Genomic DNA, 26728 nt, shown 5'->3' with positions numbered 1-26728 from the left:
TCGATCTGATTATCCGATTCCAATACTAAACTTTTTCGCTTTATAACTTTTAACACAAATCCCGTACCGAAAATCTGATTCCATGAAAATCCTTGTTTTGGACCAAGTTGTTCATTTACGGGGTAAATAAAATATATAACTTTTTAAAATTATTTTTTGGTCCCCAAACTTTTCAAAATGTACACTTTAGCCACCAAACTTTCAAAACTTACCTTTTAGTTACTAGACAAAAATTTGGGGTATTACACTGTTTGGGTTAATTTCGGTTCTGGTTGATTTTGGTTTTTCTAAATTTTGGATCGTGTATGGTTCGGGTCGGGTATAGGTCGGGTATTGAATCAAATTTGATTATCATGTTCGGGTTAATATCAGGTATTGGGTCGGGTAAATCAGTTTGGGTAATCGGGTTCAGGTCAAGTTTGCCAGGTTTAAGAAGAAGGGGGTTAACAGAAGTTAAGTGCCACGTCAGCAAAATCTAATGGGAGGTAGCGACAGGGATCTTACTGAAAACGAACTAAAAGTTTAATGATTGTATTGCAAGTTTCAAAAGTTGGGTGACCAAAATGAAGGTGCTCTAGATAATAAATAATCATACAACTGTTGATTATTCTATCCGTGTGACCAGATAAGCGGATCAAATGCATTGATCGGGTGTAAAAATTTTGTATCATTTGTAACGTGCTGTTTCAGAATTAAAGCATGGTTATTATGTTTAAATTGGGCACACAGCTGTAATATTTCTTTTATTTCAGATTGTTGTTTCAAAGGATTCTGATGTACAACAAAAAGATATGTTTCAAATGTAACAGGAATCAAAATGTCCATGGAATTATCGTTTATCAACCAGAAATGACTGAAAGGGTTAATGAGAAGAGAGGTGATTTTGGGGTTGAGGTGGCCCTCTTTCGATATATTTTATCCCTGGTTGGAAAATGCTTTTTCACTCTGGGTTTCTTGTTGCACTGTCTACAAAAAATACATCTTCAATCCAAGCAACAATGTTGAAAGCTAGACCTTCTAACACTCTTGAATAACTCTCCAGTATCGCCTGCCCCACATCCTGCAAAACATATTTTCCATTAATTTCTTATCATTAGAGGTCAAAAGCTTGCATGATATTGAGGAAAGCAATTTGGAGAAAGTATCAGTTTTGATCACTAACCCTATTGTATTGAATTTTGCAGGTGTCCTAAGGACGTTTGTGAAAGTTCGGGATACCTTTGCTTCAATGCAAATGGCAAGCTCTCTGCTCTTTCAGCTAATATATGTTTTTCGTTGCTTCGATCGACATCGTACATTAGGTCTTTCATCATGCTCCATGATGATTTCGAATGGCTCATGCATGCTTTACGTCTCCATGTATGTGCTTCGTGTTCGGATGCTATTTTGAGACAATCGAGAAGATATTCAGGGGAGAATTTTTCTGCGGAATACGTGAAGCGGTAAATTGCATCTCCAATACTGGCTCTTCCACTCTGTCGGTAAGAGGAAAAGAGGGTTGGAGATTGGACCGGGAGTTACAAGCAAACATCAATCAAACTTTGATGAGTGATTGCATGAACTAACTGAGCTAAGCTATGGGTTCAATATATAGTTACTCGAATATGATTAGCTGAGTTCATCAACTCTCTTAAATATACATGAACGGAGCATTTGTGTATATACAATTTGGTCACCAGAAGGACTAACCTTTGGAAGGGATGCCATGTACGAGTCTGGGATTTCCATCTCAGAAAGAACACTACTGTTGATAGACATAGCTGCCTTGTGAATTTGAGTAGCACACTCTCGTTTGTGTCGCAAGTGCTTCCTTGCTTTCTCAGAGAGACCAATGGGAGGAACACATGGCACTGGCGCCCACCATTTCTCGTTGTTTCTCTAAACAACTCTTCGAAACGAGCCAGTTCGGGTAGAATTTGATGACATACTCCCTTGCTCCACGTACCAGAATTCTCTGTCTGGAAGCTGTCAAGTATTTCCTGTTAAAAGGATGTGAGCTATGAGATAAAAGCTTTTCAAGTATAATAAAAGTCTTAAAATTTTCTCACATAGAGCTTGTCTTACAATGAGCATTGCATCCAACTTCCTCAATGCTGGAAGATTGATGTAAATATTTGATCTCGGTCTGCTTTCCACTATCTAAAAGGGTTAAAGAAAAACATCATGCTAAAACAAGAAAAATGAAAGCTTTTATGAAATATTACCTCAACAGCTGTTCCATTGCGCAAATTCTGTGATTTAGCGAGAGCAAATTCCACAATGTAATCACAAACAGATAAAAGATAGTCCATTTCTCTTTTCCAAAGTGCCTTATTTTCAGGGTTCAAAGGCTCCAACCTCAAATTTTGTCCAAATAAGGTCGCTGTAGTGATTTCAACATTCAACATAAAACTAACTAAATAAGCAATTTCATAGATTCAAATGACAATTTGTCGTAACCGTCCTTCGAGTGGGCCCGTAATCGGACTTTGACTTAATTTTGATGTGTCAGAGCCACCATCGATCATTTAAAATTAGGTTGATCGGACACCTTGACTTATCATTTACCTGATCTACGTTTTACCTAAAAATTAATCGGATTCGGGAGTCGATTACAGTCAAAGAAGGATTAGCACCTTGTATTGCCCTTTCGGTACCAATTTAATTTCTCAGTTGTCTTAATTGCGAAAATTAAAAGTTAAATTAAAATTTAAAATTCGATCTGAACTACTTACCTTTGATCGATTAAAATCATTTCTAAAAGAGTTAAAAAATGTTAAATAATAAAATAAAATAAAATAAATGCAAAAGTAATATTAGGGTTAGAATAAAGTAAACAAAAATATTAAAAATTAAATAAAAAATTAAAGAAATAAAAAAATTTAAATTAAAAGGATAAAAATGGAAAGAATTAAAAATAAAGGTTCAAATTAAATTTATTGAAAGCTGCAAGGGAAAAAATAAAAGTTAGAGGGATTTAATTGCATAAATATAAAAAGATAAACATGGACTAATTTGAATTAATTCAAAATTTCAGGGTATATTTACAACAAGTGACCAAAATAAATTACACATCAAAATATCAGGGACTGCGAAAATAATTAGACTATTTCATAATTATAAGGTACTCCCCCTATAAATAGCCCTAAAATCAGGAAAAAAAATTAATTTTGACAATTCTTAAAAAAACACTCCATCCTTTTAAAAACTCTCTCCCCTCTCTCCTCCTTCAAACCATCCGGCCAACGGCCAACCACCCCTCCCGGTGACCAACCATCGTTGCTCCGCTAACCTGGCCACAACCTCTGGTGGCCGAAAATTTAAAATCTACCCCCTTTCAAACCCTTTCAACACCCCGAGGCCAAAACCAACCCCAAACCTCCAAAATAAACCTTAATCTGCGTAGATCTAAAAAATTGTCTCGGCTTTACCTTTATTCGTCGGCGGCTTTTTGCTTTCCAAGCGATCTTTCTGTCTCCTAGCACAACCGAGGATGAAGCTTGTTTTTTTTATAAATTTGTTACGATAAACCGAATGGTTTTTTGGTGTTTTTGATGTTTAACGCTTTTTGATTTCTCTTGCTTGATGTGTTTTTTGTGGCTTCTTATTGTTCGATGTTCTTCGTGGTTGCTCTCTTATGTTTGTCATCTTAATTGTGCAGGTATTTATAGAGCCCCCTATCGGGGTTGTTTTCGATTACTTTGGGGGTCGTTCTCCCTGTTCCCTAATTACTCGGGCTAGTGGAGGTTGTTGTTGGCCGAAGGATTTGGGAGGTTCAGTCCCGAATCGGGCCTGATTTTTCTAGGATTTGGTTGTTTCGAGATCCCAAAATTCTTGACCGGTTGGTCACCGGAAGCTGGCCCAGGATTCTCGGGTGAACGCTTCTTGCGCGTAGTACTCACGCGCCCTCTCGTGCGATGCCAATGCTAGGGTTCAAACCCTAACTACCTTCGATCTGGGCCATCAATCCTTGTCTTGATCTAATGGTTGTAATGTGTGCGACACCAATGCTAAAGATGAAACCCTAGTCGGTTTGGACTGGGTCAGACCCAACTACCCGATTGGGCTCCTTACTGGACCTTTGCTGGACTCCTCACTTGGACCTAAAAAATAATTAAATAAAATAAATAAAAAAATAAAGATAAAAATCGAAAATAAAATATATGTATTAAAACTATATAATATAATATATTTCAAAAACAATATAATATATTTTCAAACATCATATATTTTATACGTTTTTAAAAACCATTTTTAAAAAAAAAACATATATATATATATATTTTCAAAATAATATGTTTTGAAAAACTATATTATATATGTTTTCAAAACCGTTTTTTAAAAGCTATATACTATATGTTTTCAAAAATATGTTTTCAAAAAACTATACTATATTTTCAAAAACTATATATATTATATATTTGAAATTATTATATTTATATATACTATATAATGTAAAAAGACCCGGATAAAAATGAGTGTCTACAGCTACCCCTCTTTGCCCATTATTGTGTAACAAAAATAGGGCAAAGACAAAAAGACACAAATTTTTGTTCGGCACAAAAAGGACTTAAAAGCAAGCTTGTTCCTATGAGGGTTGTCGATATCTAAGTTTAAAATCTGGCTCAATGTCGAGTCAACTCTTTTTATCGAATATCCTCCATCGAGGAGTTGAAATTAGACTTAAAAGTAGATGATGGGTTCTTGTTGTTGAGTCGTATTACGGGTAACTCTTTCGTAGTGAAGTTAAGATTTGACTAGAAGACCTTAGTCCGTCTTTAAGTTGAACTATGTTGTGGATGACTCCTTCACCGTGAAGTGGAAATCGTGAATCCTTCATCATGAAGTTGAGTCAATCTTGGATGTTTAGAGCATGATATCATTCGCTGTGAAGTTGAAATCTAGTTCAAAATTTGAACTGAAAAGTGACTTCTTGTTTCTAAATCGTAGTCAACCTTGGTCTTCTTATTGGCTTAAAGACCTCGGTTTGAAATTCAACCAAAAAGTAGTTCCTCGCTGCTACCAAATGGTTGATACGCCCTCAAACTGAATGAAATCGAACTCGAAAGTTTTTGTTGACATACAACTTTTCTTGACTTAAGCTATGTTGTAACTTTGGTTGGGAGATAGTTTCTTGTTGCTAAATCACATCCAACCTAGGTATTCTTCTTGGCTTAAAGACATCGGTTAAAATTCAACCGGAAAGTAGTTCCTCGCTGCTATCAGGCAGTTGATATGCCCTCGATCTGAATCGAATTCGAAAGTTTTTGTTGATAAATAGATTTTCTCGACTTAAGCTATGCTGTAAATCAGACTAAGAGATAGTTCCTTATTGCTAAATCACAGCCAACCTAGGTCTTCTTCTTGGATTAAAGACCTCGGTTTAAAAATTCAACTAGAAAGTAGTTCCTCGTTGTTACCATGAAGTTGATATGCCCTCGAGCCGAATGGAATCGAACTCAAAAGTTTTCGTTGATAGATAACCATTTTCGCCTTAAGCTATGCTATGGATGGTTCCTCTAAGTGAAGGATGGCTCCCCTTTGTAGGTCTATGCCAGTCATAATTCCTTAGACGACTCCCCTTCACGGGAAAACCAAGTGGTATATTCTTCAGGTGGTTTCCCTTCGTAGGTCTGAACCAGGTGAGATGATCTTTGGATGACCTCTTCACCGAAAAACCATGTAGTATATTCTTTAGGTGACCCCTCTTTACGAGAAAGCCAAGTGAGGTAGTCTGTCTGTCGGATATCATCCGTATTGGAGTTGAAATCTGTCTTGAGAACTTTAAATGGATACTAGCCATTCACCATTGAGTTAAGCTAAACTGAATCCGTTCTAAATTGGCTCTCGAACTCATCGAACCTGATTTGAAGTTGATTCTAAGATCCATCGATCTTTCTATAGGTCAAGTTGGTTGAGGTGTAGCTCCTCGCCACTAAGTTAAGCAACCACCATCAATTTTTTGAAGACGCTTTTGAATCGAGTATCTTTCGTCGTGAAGTTAAAACTTGATTTTAAAGCTGCAAAAATTATGTATGCGGAAAATGATAAATGTGATGCTCTTAAGTATGTCTAAGATGTATGCATAATGAATTAGATCTTGTTTTATTTCTTGGACAGAGTCTCATTATTTGTATGCTGGTCTTGTCCATGGAATCGATCATGCCCCAGCACTAATGGCTTCATGGAAAATATCTGACATTTGCTCATTTGTTAGCTCAATTCAGTGATCTTACACTATTCATTGTATGGATTAATTTTAATCCAGAGATTCTTAAACGCTCTTTTAGCCTTTTTTTACTCGAGGGAGTAAGATTTTTTTTATTTCGGTTGATGATCAACTACTGGAACTGATTGAATCATCATCTTAGTTGACACAACAATATTCAGTGAAAGGCTTCCTTACGTGGCTTGGAAGCTCAAATGGCAACTTCTTCAGCCAATGATACCTCCTCCAGTGTCCGTAAAATTATTTTGATTGTCATGGAAAAATACTGGCGAACAAGAAGGCCTGCTGCCTTGAAATATATCAAGCAACCTCAGTTCTTCTTGTGAGTTTTCAGCTTCTTCTACTCGTAGAGTACTTTGAATTTCTTGCATGGGAATCTTGGCAACAAATCTTATCTTTACTCTAAATGTCATTGAGTTATAAGTGTCTCGCTTTCTTCCTTTCACGCTTATTTGGGCTATCATTATCATCAGGGCTTGTATTCCCGTTGTTTCTCTTTGATATGGCATCCTCAAGTACAACAGTAAACTCATGATTTATGAGGAACCCTATAGTGAACGAATTTATCATCATCATGGGCTAAACTCTTTCCTACCAACTCATTGTTTTAGGTCTCTTGCACCTTACTAGATGACCATCTTCATAGTATAGAGAGACATTGTGCTGGATAAAACAACCATCTGTATTGCTCATACTCACTTTGAAATGATTGGTTATAATGGTTATTTTTTGTTCATTTGATCTAGTATCATGTTTGGCCATGGATTGTAACACTACCTTTTTCTTCGCAACGTCAAGCTCTGTTTTGATAGGAACAATGTCAAGAGGCACGGGTTGTGGAAAGAGAAGAGATTGGAAACCTGGAGATGCCACACATCGTTTCAAATCATTCAACCGATTTTTCAAGAAACTATGTCTTGTCTGAGATATATCTCCCTTTTTAAAAAGGTTTGGTATAAAAATAATGTCAAAGCAATTGAAGCAAAGTATCAATTCACTGAATATCAATTCAACTGATGCATTCCACTGTAAGACTCTTTAAAGAGTATTTCTATTTCAGTTCTCAGGAATCTTCCATTTGTTCAAGTTTTACAGACTCCTTAAGTAAAGATAGCGCTGAAATATCAATCTAAAAACAAAACCCCTGAGTGCTTTTGTGTAGTCAACTGTAACAGATGTTTCCTGACTCCCTTAGTCCATATTTCATTGAAATTTAATTTCAAATCCATATTTATTTCAGACCTTATCTACTTTCTTTAAATTATACTTTGTTAAACTTGATGTCCTCGCTTTAGATTTTGCTGGGAGATTCATCTCGACATATAGAGACTAGTGTCATGATCTGAATATACTCGTACTCATAAAGTTAGGGAACTTAACATTGCCTATTACTTTAGTATAATACCCTTAGTTAAAGGATTCAAGTGTCAGAAAGTCTTCGACTTGACAAACTCAAACTAAACTCACTTCATAAAGCTCGAACATTATCACCATAGTTGCTTCAGACATTACCTCTGAAGATTAACATTCTACTACTTTCAGTGGAGTGCCCCCAACATTGTTAAAATTGTTGTTCATTAATATCACATTAATTCTTCGATTTTGAGATTTTCCTAAGTTTGTCAGGAAGAATATGTTATAGTCTAAGTGTATGTGGAAATCAAAAAATTTCATCTTTAGATCTCAATTCCTAAACAACTCATCTAACCAAATTTGTTTATTCCACCATTCTATTTGTGAAAATTGTATATCGTCACGGAACATCCTTAACAGACATGCGTGAGAAAACATTTTTTCTTTTTCGGGTAAAATATATGGATCTTTTTAAAAAAAGGAATTTGATCTCGGCATATGTCAAAAGGCTATAACCTCATTTCTCAAAATATGCATTTCATTATACTTGATATTCACTGAATTTCAAACAATTCTCTATTACTCAAAGAAATGTCATTTAAAAAAAAGTTCAAGTATATAAAAGATAAATTCAAACAGTACATTATTTCATAGGCAACACAACTCTGTGGTAATAGTGATGATCTCCTCTTATCTCGTCCAAAGATACCCCATTCTTAGATTGCGACATTCACTTTTTAGATACATCTCCAGTTGCACAAACATCCACTTCGGGAGTATCCTTGCTTTCATTGTAAAATTCCAGCTCTTTTTTGTCCATCATTAGCTAGATTAAGGCTCTAAATTTGACACATTCTTGTACATTTTGTTCGTCCTCATTGTGATAACAGCAATGACTACCACCTTTGCAATCTAATGTGCTAGGATATGGTACAAGAAACCTCACATCATTTATTATTTGCCTCCAGACCCAAGCCAGAGGTGACTTCACTTCGAAAACTTTGGTTTTAACCTTCTTACCCTTCTCCTTAATGATTGCATTTTCTTCATTCTCTTGGTGATAAAAAAAACGGTTATGTACAATCTTTGGACAATCCTCTTAAAGGAGAGACAGTTTTCAATAACATGCTCTGGAACACCGCCATGATATTCACAGTTTGTATTTTCATCATACCACCTAGGGTATGGGGCTTTAGAGGTTCCTTTGGATATGGTGACACCACATGTGTGCCAAAAAGCTATTGATAAATCTCCTTATATGTCATGGAAATAGGATCAAAACGTTTCTTTCCTCTTTATCTCCTTAGTTCCCTAGAATCTTGTCTAGAAGTACCTAACGGTATAGCTGTAGTTGGTTTTGATTTAGAGATCGTAATATTTTTGCTTGTGTTGAAAGTGTTGATGTTGTTGATCTCACATTCTCTCTTTTTCATGGGAGGTTTTCTACTTAACCTATCTCTTTTTGTCTTTTCTTGCTTAATGGTCGTTTCCACCATCTCTCTGGCCATCACAAAATCAAAAAAAATCCCGGATGTAATTGCAACCAGATGTCCTAAGAAATGAGCCTTCAGTGTATGTACAAAGAGATTCTCTTTTTCATCCAAAGGTGGATACACATTTAACTCCCTCCCTCGCTATGCAGATTGTCTGAAATTTTTGTTATACTTTTTCTCTATATTTTGCAGCATGACATGATCTGGTCTCATGTCAGTTACATAGTTATATTGCTTCAAGAACGACTTGGTGAGATCTTTCTATGCCCTGATGTGTGAATGGTTCAACTGATTGTACCATCGGATGGCTGAACCTTGTTGAAAACATTTTGATATTTCGATATAACAAATTAAGTTAAATGAATTTTAAGATTTTCCAAATGATTTTCTAAGTATATTCGATAGAATTATTCGAATATCAGAACATTACTCCAAATCTTTCAAAGATCATTTTTAATCTTTACTCAAAGTGTAAAATTAAGTTTTAATCTTAAAACAATTTCAAAATAATTTTACAAAGTATTTCGAACCATTTCAAAGCCAAAAATTCCAGATTGCTCAGAGGGAACCGATTCCCCCCTAAGGGGGTACCGATTCCCCCTGAATGGTTTGGCTCTGAGAATTCCAGTATGCTCGGAGGGAACCGATTCCCCCCAGGGGGTACCGATTCCCCCTTGTATAACGGTCGAAATATTTGAATTTTACACTTAGGGAACCGATTCCCCCCACGCTCCAAACTGTTTTATTAATTGTTTTCACACTAAAACGGCTATATTATTTTCTCTAATTATCCCCAACATTCAAAAGTGATTCAAGGTGTATTTAAGCAAGCTTAGAAGCCATTGATCAACAACAAGAAACATCAAGCAATTAGAATCAAGAGAGAATCAAAGAGAAAGCATCAAACCTCAAGTTTGAGCATTTCAAGGCTATTTTTCATTCAATATTCATTTTGCTTTCAAGAACACTTATTGTGCTCAATTGTATTTATTCTTGAGTGTTCTTTCTTTGTTCTAGAATTTTGCAAACATATTTGCCTTGTGAGGTTTTTCTTGTAAGTTTGCAAATTTGTATTTCTTTGAGAAAAGAGTGTTCTCAAGAATTGGGGTATATTCTTGAGGGAGTTGTAAGGTTATCTCTTTGGCCTCAAAAGAAAGAACAAATTAGTGAATTTGTTGGAAAATCCTTAGTATGGATAGCTAAGGTAGTGGACGTAGAACATCAAACCTCTCACCCATCCAAGATTGTGGAGTGAAGGAGAGACAAGAATGTTCCAGCTCAACTCCAAAGCCATCCATATCATTTTTTGTGCTCTTGGACCAGATGAATGGAAGAGTTTCATCGTGTACAACCGCCAAGAAATATGGGACAAACTCAAGTCACTCATGAAGTTACCGATGAGGTAAAGAAATCTAAAATTAGTATCTAACGCATAGCTATGAAATTTCAGGATGAAACCAAATGAGATATCAAAGCTATGACGGATAGATTTTCAACTATTGTCAATGGTCTCAAATCATATGAGAGATCTTTCAAATGAAAAGCTTGTTAGGAAGTTATCTACTCCCTCCCAAAATCGTGGCAATCAAAGAAGACGACAATAATCGAGTCTAAGGACTTAACGTCCTTAACTCTTGAAGAGCTGATTGGGTCACTCCTCACTCATGAAATGATGCTCGAAGATGAGGTGGACCTCAACAAGATTGACGAGACACCAAAGGAGAAGGAGAATAAGAAAAACATTGGAGTTGCTCTCAAATCCACAAAAGATGAGAGTGATTCGAATAACGATGACGATGACGAGGAAAATCATTGTTGCCAAACGGTTCAGAAAAATGATGAGACCTTATCGAGGAAGAAAATTCAAACGAAATGAAGGCCTCAAAAATGAACCGAAAGATAAGGACCCAATCATTTGCTACGAATGCAAAAAGCCAGGGCATGTCAAATATGATTGCCCACAATTGAAGAAAAATGGTCAATCAAAGAATAAGCACAAGGCTCATGTGGCTACATGGAGCGATGAAGAAAGTTCTGATGAAGAGGAACAAGAAGTAGCTAACTTGTGCTTGATGGCATTTGGGGAAGATTCTAAGGTAATCTCTAACTCATCCGATTTTGATGATTTATCCTATGATGAGTTATTAGAGGAATATAATGGGTTGGCTTCGGATTATGAGAAATTATTTTAAAATATAAAAATGATGTTTCAAAATTGAAAAATGAAAACAAACTCATATCCAAAACCGACAACTATCTTGAAAGTAAAATCAAAGATTTACAAATCAAACTAGAAGAGTTTGAAAAGAAAAATTTAGATTTGCAAAATTTACTTTCAAAGATCAATGTTGATCATCAAAAGAAAATTGATGATCTTAAAACTTCTTTTGATAAAGTTGGAACAAAACATTTTGAAAAAGGTGGAAATTCATAATCCAACTTTGTTAGAAAAAGTTTTAGAAACTACAATCATAGAGGTCCCCAAAGAACCTCTAATGGAAAAATCGTTAGAAGTATGTGGGTTCCTAAAGAACTCATTACTACTAAAGATAAAAATATCCTACACAAATGGATACCTAAGGGGACTAGGATTTTGGAAACTAATGAATATGACCCAAAAGAATTTGGGTACCAAAATCAAAATTAATCTATGTTTGTAGGGAAAGGAGCATTGCTACAAGACACGGGAAACAAATTCAAATTCATGGTACCTTGATAGCGGATGCTCAAGACACATGACCGGAGACAAAAGCTGGTTCATTGAGCTTAACGCCAAAAATGGAGGAGAAGTGACTTTTTGAGACAATTCAAAAGGTCACATTGAAGGTATTGGTATAATAGGTAATACCTCTTCCATACAAATTAAAAATGTTTTATATGTGAATGGATTAAAGCATAATCTATTGAGTATTAGTCAACTATGCGATAAAGGATTCAATGTCTTATTTGAAATTAATGGTTGTAAAGTCATTGACATTGCATCTAATCGGATTATGCTTGTTGGTCATAGAATAGGAAACATATACATGGTGCATTTAGATTCTTTTGATATGACTAATTTATGCCTAGTTGCTAAGGATGAACATGATAGTTGGTTATGGCATAGGAGACTAGGACATGCTAGTATAAGTGTTTTGCAATGGTTAATTCAAGGAGACCTAGTAAGAGGGTTGCCTAAGCTTAAATTTGATAATGATAAAATATGTGATGCTTGTGCTAAAGGAAAACAAAGCGAGAGTTTCTTTTAAATCCATTAGATGTATCAACTAGTAGAGTTTACAATTGATCCATTTAGATCTTTTTGGGCCAACTAGAACTACTAGCTTGGGTGGAAACATATGCATTTGTCTTGGTAGATGACTATTCTAGATATACTTGGGTTCTATTTTTAAATACTAAAGATGAAGCATTAGAATAATTCATCACGTTTTCAAAAGTAATCCAAAATGAAAAAGGTTACTCTATAACTAGTGTTAGGAGTGATCATGGAACTGAATTTGAAAATCTTGGATTACTGAATTTTGTAACTCTAACGGTATTAGCCATAATTTTTTCAGCACCTAGAACCCCTCAACAAATGGAGTTGATTAAAAATGGCTAGAACCATGCTTTGTGAAAATAATTTGCCAAAATATTTTTGGGCGGAAGCCACAAATACCGCTTGTTATGTTGTAAATCGAGTAATGATTAGGTCAATTTTAAAGAAAAATCCATATGAAATTTTCAAAAATAAAAAGCCTAACATTAGTTATTCATCCTTTTGGATCTAAATGTTTTGTTTTAAACAACGGTAAAGAAAACCTTGGCAAATTTGATGCTAAAAGTGATGAAGAATTTTTCTGGTTATCCTTAAATTCTAAGCCTATCGTGTATTTAATAAAAAGAACTTTAGTTGTAGAAGAGTCTATACTGTTGTTTTCGATGATAATCCCCTTCCGAGGAAGGATTCTTGTGTGAATGATGATGTAGGTGTTATAAATACAAATGACGTTAGACATGACGTTGGAGAACCATCAAAAAAGAAACGAAAAATGAGGAAACTCATGATCCTCTTGAGATCCAACCATTGAAGAAAGGGAAGTATCTTATCCAAGAGAGTACAACTATGTCAAGGATGGTGAAATTATAGGTGATCCATCAAAAGGGGTAACAACTCGATCTTCTCTTAGAAATATTTGTAATTATGTTGCATTTATCTCATGCATAGAGCCTAAGATATTAAAGAAACATTAAATGATGAACATTGGATTATGGCTATGCAAGAAGAGTTAAATCAATTTGAGAGAAGTAAAGTATGGACATTAGTTGAAAGGCCTAGTAATAAATCTATTGTAGGTACTAGATGGGTATTTAGGAATAAGCTTGATGAGAGTGGTAATATAGTGAGAAACAAGGCTAGACTTGTTGCTCAAGGGTATACTCAAGAAGAGGGTATAGACTATGATGAAACATACGCTCCCGTAGCTAGGATGGAAGCAATTAGAATATTATTAGCATTTGCATGTTTCAATGAATTTAAATTATATCAAATGGATGTTAAAAGTGCATTTTTAAATGGTTTTATAAAAGAAGAAGTGTATGTGGAACAACCTCCAGGTTTTGAAGATTCATATTTTCCGGATCATGTTTTAAAATTGACAAAAGCTCTTTATGGTTTAAAGCAAGCTCCTAGAGCTTGGTATGAAAGATTGTCAAATTTTTTAATTGAAAAAGGTTTTTCAAAAGGAAAGGTTGACACTACATTGTTTTTGAAGGATAAAGGTAAAGATTTATTAGTAGTTTAAATTTATGTTGATGATATAATATTTGGTTCTACTAATGATGTTCTTTGCCAAGAATTTTCTAAGCTAATGCAAAGTGAGTTTGAGATGAGCATGATGGGGGAGCTCTCATTTTTCTTGGACTCCAAATTAAGCAGAAAAGATTGCATCTTCATCAATCAAGCTAAGTACGTCAAAGATATGCTCAAGAAGTTTGGACTGGAAAATGGGAAACCTCATGACACTTCAATGAGCTCTTCAACAAAGCTTGACTTAAATGAAGAAGGTAAATGTGTAGATGTTAAATTATATAGGTCAATGATTGGATCTCTACTTTATCTAACTGCAAGTAGATCGGGCATTATGTTTAGTGTTTGCTTATGTGCTAGATTTCAATCATGCCCTAAGGAATCACATTTACTAGCTGTTAAGAGAATCTTTAGATACCTTAAGGACACTCCTAGTTTAGGACTTTGGTATCCTAGAGACTCTAGCTTTAGCTTGCATGTTTTTTCTGATGCGGATTATGAAGGATGCAAATTAGATAGGAAAAGCACCTCCGGTACTTGCCAATTCCTTGGAAATATGCTAATTTCTTGGTTTTCAAAGAAACAAATTGTGTTGCATTATCTACCACTGAAGCCGAATACATTTCAGCTGGTAGTTGCTGTGCACAAGTTTTATGGATGAAAAAACAACTTTTTGATTATGGAATTGAAGTAGGTACCATTCCTATCAAGTGTTACAATACTAGTGCTATTTGTCTCACTAAAAATTCCATCCAACACTCTAGAACTAAGCATGTTGAAATAAGACATCACTTCATTAGAGACCATGTCACTAAGGAAGATGTAGTTCTAGAATTTGTTGATACTTTGCACCAATTAGCGGATATCTTTACAAAACCCTTAGACAAGGAAAGATTTTGGACACTTAGGAGAGAATTAGGTTTGACCAACCTATCTTCACTTAGTGTTTAAAATAATTTTAGCACTTTTAATAAATAAAAATGCTTATAATAGTAATTTTTGATTGCATTCATTGCTATTAGTTAGGGGGAGTTTATGATTCTTAATGAAAAATTAATTTTATGTTCAAATATCGTTTAAAGATTAGTTTAATTGTTTGAACATGATTAATTTTCAATAAATGAGTTGCCAATACCACTAGAGGAAATTAATTTAGCATTTTGAGTGTTTAAAATCGGATTTTAGCATTTTGGTGCAGAGGGAATCGATCCCCCGATGAGGGAACCGATTCCCCCTTTGAAGGGGAACCGATTCCCCCTTTGAAGGGGAACCGATTCCCCCTGGGGTTCTGGTTATACACGAGCAGAACCCTTATTTTTGTTCAAAACCCTTTTCTCTCTTCCGTCGTTCCCTCTCAACTCTCTCCCTATCTCCATTCTTGCCTCAAATCATCGATTTTAATCGGAATTCACTTCAAATAGCATCTCCTAAACTTGCAATCATCATTAAAATCGTGCAAACAACATCAAAATCCACTCAATCTCATCCTTCAAGGTAAAATTTTCTAAACTCTCTATTTTATTGATTTTGAACATAGGACTTGTTTTAATTAGTTCTAGGATGAACTTTAGATCGGGCATTGATTGTTTAGTGATTAGAAACTAGATATTACAACCAATTTCATCAAAAACACAAGAATTTTCCAATTTTTTTTAAATTTTCGAAATTAAAAAAAATGTTAATTTTCAAATTATTGTGTTTTGATTAAATTATGTTGTTGTTATGAAAACTATACATATATTGTTTCTCAAAACCATATTTTTCAAAAGTTTTTCAAAAACTTTGCCCATTAGGATTGATTTAGAGAACCTTGAAATATTGAGGACTCATTTGAGTTTTGGGATTGATTGAATTGCATACATGTGTTTTCTAAATTGCAGGTTATCAATTCTATTCCGATTTCCTAAACCATGTCCAATCCTAAACGTGCTAGGTCTTCATCTAGTCGTTCACACCGTCAACCAAATCCACCTCCAAATCCTCCACCTATTCCAATTTCTAATCCTAAGCCTATTGATCCTAATTTGACTATTCAAAATTCGTGTTTCAATCATCATGGTCCTAGAAATCATCGTTTTTGGTATTATCAATATTTCGACTCTTACAAAATCCGGGAAGAACGTATTCCTTCTCGTCAAGCTATGTTAGCTATCAATTTTAAATATCTTCCTCTTTTACAAGAGTGGAAATTTGATAAACTCTTTGACCTTGAACCCATCGTTTACCATCAACTTGTTCGTATTTTCTATTCTAATGTTGTTTGTGTTAAAAACCAGACTGAAACTAAAACCATAGGAATTCGTTCCTACCTTCTAGGACAATTCTTATATATTGACTCGTCTTACATAGCTAAAATTCAGATTAGATAATGATGGGATTTCAAATGAAAAATAGGTTTTAGGATCTCGTTATAAAAGAAGGGATAGTGCAAGTGTCCTAGACCTTCATGAACGTTTTCTTCATCTAATGATTTCTTGGTGGTTTCGACCATCCGGAGGTCATTATTCTACTCTTAGAGCCTTAGATCTTTGGTGGTTACATTGTTTCGAAAACAATATTAAAATCAACCTACCTCAGATTATTTTTGCTGAAATTGTTGAAACCCTAAATCTTGTTCCTAATAAAAAACTCTGTTCATCTCTTGTTTACGGTTGCATTTTGAGTAATCTGTTTTCCAAAGCTGGGCTTAGAGTCGGTCTAGATGCCATTTTTCCCCTTAAGAAACAAATTAACCTTCTTTCCTTAACGAGGGCGGGATGGATTAAGGATAAGGAAACCGGTGAATGGGTTCGATCTTCTGCAAATACTCCGGGAGCTAGTTCTTCACAAGCTCCACCCGAAGCTGACGAAGATCTCGAGCTTGAGCAATTAATACGAGACATCGATGAAGCTGAAGATGAACCTGAGCAGCCCGAGGAGCAGCCCGAAGAGCAAGCACAACAAACGCATCCAATACCTCCATATTTCCAATCCTTTATGGAGACATTCGATTTTCGATACGCTGCTATGGATTCGCGCTTTACTTCTATAGAGTCCCATTTATCCACAATGGGAGCTCAACAATTAGAAATTTTTCGGGAAATGCGTGCAAATAATGAAGCAACCAACGCACGTATTAATGACCTCACTAACGAAATGGCCGCTATGCGAGCTTGTTTTCCTCCTCCTGATCCGGATATGTGATTCAATGTTTTGCTTTGAACTCCAAACTTATTATTTTAACATTTTGAATATTTTGGAATGTTTGAATTTGTGGATTGATTGACTTTGAATTTGTTTGGATTCATGAATGGTTAGAAATTATCTATTTGGTGTGATTAAATTTATTCATTATTGCATCATTTACTTCATGATTAGATATATGACCAATTTTGTCATTTCACATTAATTATGAATATTGATTATGAAACTAATGGCTAACGTTTCTCTTGCTTGTGATCTTAGCAGCTTATTTATATAATCAATTGGCTAAATGATTTCAAACCTTGTTTAAATTCTTTAAAATGTCTTTTTGATTTAACAAAAAGGGGGAGAAGTGTTAAAGTGTTTTTAAATGATAAATGGGAGAAGTGTTAAAGTAAGGGGGAGTAATTTCAAAACTTTATTTAAAAATCTTAAAATTACTAAAATGTTTTGTTATATCAAAAAGGGGGAGATTGTTGAAAACATTTGATATTTCGATATAACAAATTAAGTTAAATGAATTTTAAGATTTTCCAAATGATTTTCTAAGTATATTCGATAGAATTATTCGAATATCAGAACATTACTCCAAATCTTTCAAAGATCATTTTTAATCCTTACTCAAAGTGTAAAATTAAGTTTTAATCTTAAAACAATTTCAAAATAATTTTACAAAGTATTTCGAACCATTTCAAAGCCAAAAATTCTAGATTGCTCAGAGGGAACCGATTCCCCCCTAAGGGGTACCGATTCCCCCCTGAATGGTTTGGCTCCGAGAATTCCAGTATGCTCGGAGGGAACCGATTCCCCCCAGGGGGTACCGATTCCCCCCTTGTATAACGGTCGAAATATTTGAATTTTACACTTAGGGAACTGATTCCCCATAGGGGGTACCGATTCCCCCCATGCTCCAAACTGTTTTATTAATTGTTTTCACACTAAAACGGCTATATTATTTTCTCTAATTATCCCCAACATTCAGAAGTGATTCAAGGTGTATTTAAGCAAGCTTAGAAGCCATTGATCAACAACAAGAAACATCAAGCAATTAGAATTCAAGAGAGAATCAAAGAGAAAGCATCAAACCTCAAGTTTGAGCATTTCAAGCCTATTTTTCATTCAATATTCATTTTGCTTTCAAGAACACTTATTGTGCTCAATTGTATTTATTCTTGAGTGTTCTTTCTTTTTTCTAGAATTTTGCAAACATATTTTCCTTGCGAGGTTTTTCTTGTAAGTTTGCAAATTTGTATTTCTCTTTGAGAAAAGAGTGTTCTCAAGAATTAGGGTATATTCTTGAGGGAGTTGTAAGGTTATCTCTTTGGCCTCAAAAGAAAGAACAAATTAGTGAATTTGTTGGAAAATCCTTAGTGTGGATAGCTAAGGTAGTGGACGTAGACTTTGGTTGATAAAGTCGAACCACTCTAAATCGCTGTGCAATTTCTTTCAATTTTCTGCAAAAGCTTCCACCAAAATTTTTATTGCCAATTCACCCCCCTCTTGGCCGATTCAGTCAATCGATTAACTCAACAAACCTGCCAGGCTCTCCTGGAAACAGTGAATCAAGAGTTAGTCATTCCCAACATTTCCTGTCATTTTTCGATAGAACATGGTAATGTGGGCTAAGGGGCAACTGTTTCCATCAAACTTCTCGAAATATGGAACTTTAAACTTAGGAGGAAGAATCAAATATAGGAAAAACTTAGTTCTAGAGCATCAACTCCATAATAGTTGTCATCTTCTTTAACTGTCTTCATTTTATCTTTCAAATGCTTGATCTTCTCCAACATCTTCTTTGCTTTTTCCTCCTCATCAATGTCTGGAATACTATAATCATCCAGATTCTTTTGAAGGTTGGTTACAAAATCTTGTTATTTTATAGTAGATCGGTCCTCTTGAAGTCATGGTAAGATTCCAAGTGAAATAACTAAATGTAAAGTAGGTGGTACAACCCCCTTCAGATGCCCCTGCCACAGAAGCATTCAGTTGATTCAGGTCAGACAACCTGGTAACAATCTGGTTAACCCATGAATCTTGGTTCCTAGTGATGGAATCTAAGATATTTTATTGATTCTGACTTATTTTCTCCTCAAGTTCTTTTTGCAATTTTAGCATATTTTCCTCAAGCTCATCGATTTTAGTTTCCATCTTCTGCTTCTTTGAACAGATATTGTGAAGATGAGGTGTGTCCAATGCTTGAGGTGGTACGTCTAGTGTTTGTTCCTTTGTTTGATGAGACATTTTCTGTTAGTTAATGTAAATGTAAAGAAAAATAAAAATGAAAAATATGCAGGAATGCATGATGCGTAAATTTTTTGAGGTACTGATCCAAAAACGTGTCAGTTATTACAACTAATCTTTATTGGGACAAAAGTGTTATTTCTAAGAGACCAAAACAACTCAAAGGTATATTCTAGCTAGGTCCTCTAGACTCCGAACAGCTTTTAATAGGTTGACAAGTCTTCTTACTTCATCTGTTACTGACTGAATACCTTGTCGAACCACCCCAGTTTTTCTCTCCAAACCATGCAAGTGGCGTGCCCCTTTCTTTACATGCTCTAAAAAGTCTTTAATGACTATATCTCAAGCTTTTACCCTTTTTTGAACATACTCCTAATGAAAACACCACTGAAGTCCTCCATCAAAAGAAATAATTTGGAGTTCATTCGACTGCTTCTTGAATTTGTTCACAACAACCTCTAATTCTGCTATAGTTTTGTTATCATGCTCCTGCTCTTTTTGAAGAGACCTCTCCAGATTTTTGTTATCATGCTCCTGCTCTTTTTGAAGAGACCTCTCCAGATCGGTTACCTTGTTCTTCAATCGCTTGTTCTGGTGTTGGATTTCTAATAAACATCTTTGAGAAGTCTTTAACTGATCTTTCAATGTTTTTTTCATCTTGTTCATCGAACTTTCTTTTCAGGCTGCTAGCTTTACCTTTCCAGTATTCGGAAGACCTTTTTAAGCTGAAATTGCTTTGAACTTGCTCTTGATACCCTTTTCTCAAATCTTCCAACTAAAAGTAGACTTTTTTCTGTTCCTTTTCTAACATGTCTGCTCGATCCTTTTGAGTATCGCCATCTAACTTCTATTTGAGTTTTTCAGCTTCGAGTTCCCTTAGTCTTTGTTTTAGTTCCTATTTTTCGGCTTGAAATTCCTTCTTTGCTATCTATAACTCAGAGGGAACTAGTTTAAGATGCTCTTCCATGGTCGGAGTATCTTCATGATCTAGTATGAGAAAATTGTCATTTTTCCTTAGCTTCATCCATTCTATATAATCTGGAGTAAGCATGTATTTAGCAGCTTCGACATCTGTACGGAGTTTCTTCCTCCATGACTTGGCTATATCTTTAACCTTCTTCTTGTAGTTGTCCTCATGGTATGCAAACTCTGATCCAAATATCTGACGTGCCCATACTGCTGAAGTGCTAAAATCAGAGAATAACTAACTCTTCCCCATAATCCGAGTAACATTATTACTCCTGAACCTTCACACCGATAAAGGATGTCACTATGAGTCAACCAAAGGGCTCTCCATACGATGTCTTTATCTTGAAGGTGCATGAATACCTTTACCCATTTCTCCTTCAGAATGCATTCTCGCTACTTTTGTGTAAGGAATTCCTCCAAAGGAGAGTAAGTGGTACTGAATCGGCGGTAAGAAATCTCATATGTCTTCCAGAAGTGACTATGGATCCAAACCTGAAGAAGTTGTGTGCATCCTATAAATCTCCCTCCACCAGTCCTTCTGCAATGTTTTAGTGAATGAAAAGTTTCAGCTAAGATCGTTGGCACATGATTTACTCGCTTAGGTAGTTGCTCGAACAACTCCACCACAGTTGCCTCAATGTATCCTAAAGTTTTTGGGAAGATAACCAAGCCATAGATGCTCAGTGCGAAAAGGTCAATCACCTTCCATTCATCAGGATGATTCTTCATTAATTGCTTGATGTGAGTCCAATCAATTCATTCTTCCTTGCCTTTGTGTTGAATCTGGTTAGTTACCCATTTGTCATCAACCCCTGCAACCTTTGCCAACCCATTTTTGAAAGGTTGACTTTTGATATATTTGGTGTAGACCCGGTCCATTCTGATTCCTTCACAATGCAATAGGGTAGTGTATTCCTCGATTGTGGGCACCATGTCATCTTGGTTGAATGTAAAGAAACTATACGCTGGATTCCAAAATTGCACTAAGGCTCGAATCAAAGATTCATCTATCTGGACATAAAGAAAATGTGTAATATCATTGTACCACTGGCGGAATCTTTGTTTCTTGTCATTTTTTCAACTGTCCCAAATGCTCTGCAACTCACGAATATCATTTTGCTTAAGGCTGACAAAAGCATAGCCAACCAGATCTGACACATAGTTACTTTGCAGACTGTCCACTTTTTCTTTCTGAGTCTTCTCTGACCATAGACGGACCTCTGCATTTTTCACCTCTTGTATTACAACTCCTTTGTCCATTAATACAAATTATTTGAATTTTAACGAACACTTTTTGCGGATCAACACCTCTTTAAATGACGCGAATGATAGAAATGAAAGAAAAAATAAAAATGAAGGAAACAAGTTAGTAAAAAAATAATAATCTGAAAAAATAAAAATTCCTACCCCATATGATGTTTACCCCACATGTTTTTTCTTACCCAGACATGATTTCTATCATGTATGTTAATTTTCTGAGCAAATCCTAACCGCATATATTTCTAATTCTCATGCCTTGAATAGAAAATAAAGCAGGAAATAACTCAAGCAGCCTAGGTTTTGAAACGGAGTTTCAAGGTGGGCTCTAATTCCTTGCAGCCTCCTAGTTTAGGTTCTAAAAAAATTACCCGAGTTCTCCTTGCTGGTGCTCCCTTAGGCTTTTCAGACCCTCAATCCTAAGCCCATTATAAGCTCGTGTGAACCAAGTTAAACTCGAGATGATACATTCTCTTATGTCTATACGGAGAATAAATTCACATGAAGACATAAGGTATATGAATCCCAAAGGTTACTTGTTAAGCCCATACGGAGAATAAATTTTCACGAAGGCTTCGCTTTCACCTCCACTTAAATATGGTTTGGAGCTCGGGAATAGAGTCTGAGATGAATGATGTTTTGAAAAAGCTGAAATCATTAAAAAACATCAGTACAACTATTTATTTGACAAATAATAATAAAAGGTAAATAACAAGGATCGAAAAGATGAATTACAATTTAAACCTTCAATTTTCGCTTAAAAAGACAACTGCAAATTAATTTAGGCTTGACTCACTTACTGTCCCCAGCAAAGTCGCCAAGTTGTTAATCATCCTTCGGGTGAGCCTGGAATCGGGCTCTGACTTAATTTTGATGTGTTAAAACCGCCACTGATCATTTAAAATTAGGTTGATCGGACACCTTAACTTTTCATTTACCTGATCTGCATTTTACCCAAAAATTAATCGGATCCGGGAGTCGATTAAAGTCAAGGAAGGATTAGCACCCTTGTGTTGCCCTTTTGGTACCAAATTAATTTCTCGAATTAAAGTCGATTAATCGGACACCTTAATTTTGATTAGAGCCCAAAAATTTAAAATTTGATCTGAATTACTTACCTTCAATTGATTAAAATCATTCCTAAAGGAGACAAAAAATGTTAAATAATAAAAGAAAAGAAAAGAAAAATACAAAGAGTTAATATTAAGGTTAGAATAAAGAAAACCAAAAATAAAATAAATAATTGAATAAATAAATGCAAATTTAAATTAAAAGGATCGAATTGGAAAGAATTAAAAATAAATGATCAAATTGAATTTATTGAAAACTGCAATAGAAAAATATAAGTTAGAGGGAATTAATTGCATAAATATAAAAAGATAAACATGGACTAAATTGAATTAATTCAAACTTTTAGGGTAAATTTACAACAGGTGACCAAAATGAACTACGTGTCAAAATATTAGGAACTACGGAAATAATTAGACTATTTCATGATTACAAGGTGACCCCTTTTATAAATAGCTCAAAATTATGGAAAAAAAAACATTTGAACCATTCTTTAAATAAAACACTCTCCCACTTTTAAAAACATTCTCCCCTCTCTCCTCCTTCAAACCATTTGACCAATGGCCGACTATCCCCTCCCGGTGACCAATCGATGTCGATCCGGCCACCGGACCCTCTTTCGAACCCTTTCAACATCGCGAGGCTGAAACCGACCCCAAACCTCCAAAATAAACCATAATCGACGTAGATCTAAAAAAATGTCTCGACTTTACCTTTGTTTGTCGGTGGCTTTTCGCTTTCTCGACGCTCTTTCCGTCTCCTAGCACAATTGAGGATAAAGTTTTTTTTATAATTTTGTTGCGATAAACCGAATGGTTTTTTTGGCTTGACTGTTTCGTTTTTTGGTTTTTTGACGTCTTGGCGCTTTTTGATTTCTCTTGTTTGATGTGTTTTTTTATGGCTTCTTGTTGTTCGATGTTCTTCGTGGTTGCTCTCTTGTGTTTACCATCTTGATTATGCATGTATTTATAGAGCCCCCCATCAGGGCTATTTCTGGTTGCTTCGGGGGTCGTTCTCCCTGCTCCCGATTTACTCGGGCTAGTAGAGGTTGTTGTTGGCCGAAGGATTTAGGATGGTCCAGTCCCGAATCAGGCCTAATTTTGGTGGGATTTGGGTGTTTTGAGATCCTGGAAATCTCAGCCGGTTGGTCACCGGAAACTGGCTCGGGATTCTCGGGTGAAAGCTTCTTGCGTGTGATTTTCACGCGCCCTCTCGTGCAACGCTAATGCTAGGGTTCAAACCCTAGCTGCCTTTGTATGGGTCGTCGATCCTTGTCTTAATCTAACGATTGTAATGTGTGTGGCACCAATGATAAAGACGAAACCCTAGTCGGTTTAGGTTGGGTCAGGCCTGCCTATCCGATTTGGCTCCTTGCTGGACTCCTCACTTGGACCTGAAAAATAATTAAATGAAATAAAAAATAATAATAAAAAAGAAAGATAAAAATGAAAAATAAAATATATGTATTAAAACTATATAATATATTTCAAAAATAATATAATATATTTTCAAACGTCATATATTTTCTACGTTTTCAAAAAATGGTTTTTTAAAATTATATATATATATATATATATATAATATATATATATATTCAAAAACTATATTATATATGTTTTCAAAACCGTTTTTTAAAAACTATATATTATATATTTTCAAAAACATGTTTTCAAAAACTATACTATGTTTTCAAAAACTATACTATATTTTCAAAACTTATATATATTATATATTTAAAATTATTATATTCATATATATATATAATGTAAAAAGTCTTGGACGAAAATTAGTGTCTACACAACTAAAAAACAGTCATGTATTCCGAATATATATATTTATATATATACCATAAAGATTGGTTATGGCATTTGAGATGGTGACATGTCTTCTCCAAGTAAAAGTTCTGCAAATCTTTCCTTTATCATTTCAAGTTCTACCAAACATAATTTACACCCATTAGCATAAAAAAATAATATAATTTAGCATGAAAGACGAAGCTTTCCCAAATGTTTTTACCTAAATCCAATGATTCCAATTCATCAAGCTTTTCATCTACATCGCTTTTGCGCTGCTTTGTTCCAAGCCTTGTAAGAACAGCTAATTTCTGAGCTACAGATCCTCTTGCTGGACAATGAGAAGGTGAAGCTTCACTACAACAACGATGATCATCAACAGGCTCCGAAAACGCAGAGTTCCCCGAATAAGTCCGGCAGTACAAGAAAGAATCACCGCTCATCGTCGAACACCCCGGAGTTTCCGTAGTTGATTGGTCATTTTGTTCAGTGGAACAAGGAGAAGGCTGATAACCCAGATCATAGTTTTCGTCGGTGTTTGATAAATTGTCCATTTGAGCTGCAGCTTTATAAGTACTAATTCTAATACTATACTATCTGCAAATAATCATGGAATTTGGTCAGTGGGGCTCAAGATTTGGACACTTTTAAAGCATAATCAAACCAAACTGAACTGATGGGACTTTAAGACATGGTCCAAAACATGGACCCAGCAAAACATCGGAAAGAAGGAAATAACAACTTTTCTTGCAGAGACAAAAAGGCTAATGCTTGGTGTCCTTAACAGTCATTGGTCGTTGTTTTTATCCGATCCTAACTATAATTCACTAAAATTCAAAAAAAAATGTAAAGCAAAGCCAACGGTTTGATGATGAAACAACTTTCTTTTCCAGTAACTTACCATTAAAGGGTACTACAAGTATTGAATTTGAATTCGGGAACCGTTGAGATAGCTAGTGAGAACGTTTGAAACAGTTCCCTCCTAAGCATTTCTGCTGCCGTCGTAACCTTTTCTCTCCAAAAGAAACACTTTCTTTTTCCATTCCCATGATCATGAAAAAAGGGATCTTGAGTTCTCAACCGTCCGATCACTCGCTTCTTTTTGGTTTTAAACAACAAAAAATCAAGGGTTAACTACATAGTTCACTTATCTTTGAGTTTTATTCACTATAGATCACTGATTTCAAAATGCATAAGATATAGTTACTTACGTTTTTATTTAAACAAGATTTGGTCACCTAAGCTAACTGTCGTTAACAACAGTTAAATATTTTGATATATTCACACATTTGGTCCCTGCTATTTACATATTATCTCAACTTAATCATACTTTTAATGAATTAAAATAAATTATATATTTTCAAATGAAATAAAAATAAAAATAAAATATTTTTAAATTAAGTTAATAGTAAAATATATTTAATAAAGTAATATAAAAATATTTTAATTTAATATATATATAAAATTATATTATATACAATTCAAGTCACGGATACTCGGTTCATAATTTTTTTATTTGTTCTTTAAATTATATTATTTTTTAAAAGGGTATATAAAAAATTCTAAAATTTAAAACTTAAAAGTTTATAATATATATAATCCACAAAAATTTTAAAAATTCAAATTAAATAATGGAAATAAAATTTATTAAAATTTAAGATAAAGAAATATAATTTAATTTCAAATGTTTTGAAGTTAAAATAAATATTTTAAAAAATAATTTAGAATGTTAATGTGAAATAATTTAAAAAATTAAGAATTTAGAACGTTATAGTGTCAAAATTTAATAAATTAAGATTTTAGAATGTTAGTGTGCAATAATTTGAGGATTATGAATAAAAAATTAATATAAAATAAAAAAAATATAATAAATCGAGTATCGGGTCAGTGGGTACTCAGTTAAACAACATTTTGTGACCCATGCTAGACCCAGAAACTCGGTTGGGTACCCGACATGGAAAATCGAATATTTTTATTATAAATACTCGATATTTTTTAATTGGGTCAGCGAGTCGATGGGTCAACTCAATCGGGTAGAATTGTTTTAACAACCTTATTGGCATGACATGTGGCATTGTTTGATTAGAAGATTAAATTTATTTTAATTTATTAAAAATATGACTAAATTGAGAGAATATATAATAACAATGACCAAATGTGTGATTATATAAAATATTTAACTGTTTTTAGCGGCAGTTATGACCACATCTTAATTAAATAAAAACGAAAGTGACCAGATCTTGTTTAAATAAAAACGTAAGTGACCATATCTTATGTATTTTGAAATCAATGACCAAAAGTGGACAAAACTCAAAGATAAGTGATCAACTACATAGTTAACCCAAAAATAAAACCCGGTTTCAGAATCTGGAGA

General features: G+C 34.6%; 1 pseudogene; it reads right to left on the bottom strand.

The window, feature by feature from the left end:
- Window positions 1-880: 880 nt before the first annotated feature.
- On the bottom strand, window positions 881-25298 carry LOC120193049 (annotated as a pseudogene).
- Window positions 25299-26728: the final 1430 nt, after the last annotated feature.

The sequence above is a fragment of the Hibiscus syriacus genome, unplaced genomic scaffold, assembly GCF_006381635.1.
Source record: "Hibiscus syriacus cultivar Baekdansim isolate YM2019G1 unplaced genomic scaffold, ASM638163v2 tig00116984_pilon, whole genome shotgun sequence".
In the NCBI taxonomy this organism is placed as follows: domain Eukaryota; kingdom Viridiplantae; phylum Streptophyta; class Magnoliopsida; order Malvales; family Malvaceae; genus Hibiscus; species Hibiscus syriacus.
This window is presented reverse-complemented; position numbering and strand designations above follow the sequence as displayed.